This window comes from Mustela erminea, chromosome 15 (genome assembly GCF_009829155.1).
Source record: "Mustela erminea isolate mMusErm1 chromosome 15, mMusErm1.Pri, whole genome shotgun sequence".
Taxonomy (NCBI): domain Eukaryota; kingdom Metazoa; phylum Chordata; class Mammalia; order Carnivora; family Mustelidae; genus Mustela; species Mustela erminea.
Window position 1 is genome coordinate 77,422,460 of NC_045628.1, and position 3,670 is coordinate 77,426,129.

Genomic DNA, 3,670 nt, shown 5'->3' on the forward strand with positions numbered 1-3,670 from the left:
GTTTCTCATTGGTCTTCCCATTCTAATGAGGACGGATTGACGTCCATACTGCAGCTAAACGTCATTCTGAGAAATTAGTCATCGACTTGAAATCTTTCAGAAGTCCTCTATGTCATTTTCATAAAATCCGAACTTAATAGCTTAATAAATCAGGGCTTTGGGATTTAGAACTCGACCTTTCTTGCTCCATGTCACCCAACATAGTCTGCTGTAGCCACACAAAACCCACAGTGCTCCAGTCTGCAGGGTTCTTCTGCAGGTGCCCTCCCCCATCTCCTTTCCTTAAACCTGATGCCTCCTCCTCTCTCCTTTCCTGGATCCGAATAACCTTACTTCTTGAAAGCTCCGTTCAAGTAGCATTTCCTCTGGGAGGCCTTCCCTGCCCAGCAATCTGATTTAGATGCTCTTCTTGTGTTCCCACATTATCTTATTTCTGTACCCATTATGGCTCTCAACACTCTGCATCATTGCAATTCATTATTGATGGGTCTGTTTCCTTCGCTGACCTGAATATACAAAGTCTCATTCAACTTTGTGTTCTCGGCAGCTGGCGCATAGCAGTAGACATGTAACTACGCACCGAATTAGGACACCATTGCTAGCATTTATTGAGCGCCTTCAAAGTCATCCTTGCTCCCTGAATCCTCGTCTCACTATGTGTGAAGTGGACACCCACAGAATTTCTCTATTCTGACAGCAGTCTGCTCAAGCGGGGCTGTGGAGGGGGGTCTGCCTGTAAACCCGTGCTCTTGACCACACCACATGACCTCTGGCCTCCTTCTGGACATTTTACTTACATTTTGTCTTGTTTTTTGTTTTTTTTCCCAAAGAACTTTACATTCTGCATTGGAAGCTCCCTGAGCACAGGAGTCATGCCTTCGTCATCTTTATGTCCCTTGCAACAATGGATACGACGCTTTTCCCACAATGCCTCCTTCCCCTCAGTCATGACCTACCTAAGAAATCAGTGTGGGGTTTCATACCAAGTTTCTAAAACAACACTATTAGAGCAACTGTGACCCTGAAGTGTACCAAATGTATCTCAAGTCCGTTTCACAACCTTCCTACGTGAACTGTTACGTCTGCCATTTTGTGAATGAGGAATGTGGGCTCAGGAGGCTAGGAGGTGGGAAGCAGTATGGTCACCACAGGGCCAACAGGGGCTGGGAAAGAGACCAAGACCTCGGCCAGAGACACTTAAGGGGATTCTCCTGGAGACACACACCACGTGGGACCGAGGGTTGGAAGCCCTCCCAACCGGGGATGAGACAGCACCCCCTGCGGTCTTCAGATCTCTCTAGTCCAGATTTCATCTCTATGCCTGCATTACATTCACTTCACGAAACTTCTTTCCACAAGTTTTCAGGAGGACCGGCATTTTTTTTCCTTAGTGTCAGGTGTCTCCAGGATCCTTAAAATGGATCAACTTTCCATAAAGGAAAGGAAGCTTTTTGAATGCCAGAACAAATGATACATTCTTTTCCAGTAAAAGCTTTCAAAAGGCCCCAGCGTTCTTCAGCATGAGGTATACATTTTCTCTGTCTGTCCTCAGTTATTAAATGCCTCAAAATCACTGCAGACTCTGGGAGACATTCGGTGAGTTCACCCAGAGTAATTACCCCAGAAGTACAATGGTCGTTTCGGCTTTCTACCAAATCTTCACGTCTGAAGTCACAGCTTTGGACATGGGGCACGTGGGGTACAGTCTGAGCACAGGAATTTCGCTTCCTCGCCTGGGCCTGTCCACACTGCCTGGCAGTGTCAGCCTATTAAGAGCAAATGCTTGTAAAGTTGTGGTACCTCCATACCACGGAGCACTGGGATCTGACCCCCAAGCCTGGTCCTCTTCGTAGGCTCCCAGCAAAAGGCTCCTCTCCTCCCGGTTGTGTGAGCTAAGTCCTCCTGACACTCCCCTTCCTGTGTCCCCAGCTAGCTGACTTGGTGCCAAGTCCTGTCCCCCTGAGGCCTCATCACACTCATTCTGGCTCCTTCCACACCACAGCCAGGAGCACTTTCTAGGAGTACAAATCTCCCCACCCCTCCCTGCTTTGGCAGAAGTTCATAAACCTGATCTCGGTTTGTAACTAACTTTGCATTCCGTCAATTAATGTAATTTCACACCAGTTCTAATCAGTAGCTGTATATGGAGTATACAGAGCATTTATAATGTATAGAAATCAGAGACTACACGGTCCCTACTGTGTTCACGACAGGAATTTAAAAATACATCTGTTGAACACAGTGCAACAACCGATAAGATTTTTAGGTAGATAAATCTATGGAACACTGGGAAAATGGGGAGCTTCCATTGTTACATCTGATCATCTAATCCACTGACATGTAATTTTGCAAGTTTACCTTTCTCATCATTCTATCATCTCCATTTTTTTTTTTCCTTAAAATCCATGCAAAAACTCTGGCAGGTTAAACAAAACTAGCCACAGAACTCCAACGAAGAAAATGTTCATTTCTGCAGCTGAAAATCAACACAGTTTGGAAAATGGTTTCTACCTGAAGGGAAAAGGCTCCCGGCAAACGGAAGTTTCAGTGAAAAACAACACAATCATTGCATTTGTTCCAAAATGTGCACAGGCAGATGATTTCACTGTTTTCTTTCTGGGCCCTGCAGGGAACGGAGAAACACTTTGTAATGACATGGCTGAGTATAGTAAAATCAAGGTTGTACTTTATTCTTCTGCAATTTTCCTTATTAATGACCTAACATGCGATTTCCCAAATTTGTTGGGTGAGCAGAGTGTCCCTCATAGAAGGGGAGCAGGTCACACCTCAGTCCATTTTGAACGTGTCTTGTTATCAGCCACAATTCAGAGTTCCCTAAATCCGAAGGACCTGAAGGTTCCTCAAAAGAAGTATTTGGGGAGACAGTGGGAAGTGCTGGATTTATGACGTTCGATTCGCCCAGGGCGTCTCTCTGCTCCAACGGAAGGAAAAATGAATTCTACAACTGCCACATTTGAAAACTCGAGACTGCTATCTATGTTTTATTCAACCCACTTCCCTTCTTTCAAGCCAGTGACTGGAGAACAGGCTGCTTTCCATCCTAACCATGAGAGCAACCTAAATCCTGCCCCCAGTAAATGATGGCCCTCTACGTCCAATTATGTGTGGATACAGAGAGCTAAGTATGAGCCCTGGAATACAAAATCCAGCCTACTGCTCGTCCTCTGGCTCCCTGCTTCATCTGCAAAGAAGCACGGGGTTCTCTGGTACAGCCTCCTAGCCAGCGAAGAGCCCTACCTACAGTCAATGGCATTAGAAGCTTCGCTCTTCATCTCTTAGCTCGCTGGCTGCTCTCATTGCTGAAAAACCAGAAGGCTTTTCCTTGTACTTAATATGGTCTCTGCCCTCTCCGCCTCTCTGTCCCTGTTGAACCACAACGGCAAAACATCTTCCAAATGGCAACCTTTCAAATGCTGTAAAGACAAGTGCCCATCTTCTCCCCTTCAATTTCCCATGATGGTTCCTGAAGTAATTTGTTTTATTGAGAATGCTCCAGGTCAACTCCAGTTTGGCAGTGACCTTACAGAAAAATGATACTGAACTTGGGAGGAGTTCTACCCCAGGGAGACTCGAACCCAGGTGATTAGAATCACCTGTGAACCTTCCAGAGCATCAAAACTGGGGATGCCCGGCATCTGAACATCTGTGC

The 3,670-nt window shown here is 45.9% G+C and overlaps 1 long non-coding RNA gene across 1 annotated transcript; it reads right to left on the bottom strand.

The window, feature by feature from the left end:
• Positions 1-815: 815 nt before the first annotated feature.
• On the bottom strand, positions 816-2,569 carry LOC116574541. The gene is made up of 2 exons (XR_004279361.1): positions 2,512-2,569; positions 816-956 (listed from the first exon to the last, which is right to left on the bottom strand). It is a non-coding gene; the product is annotated as an uncharacterized LOC116574541 (long non-coding RNA).
• Between the last annotated feature and the right edge of the window lie 1,101 nt (positions 2,570-3,670).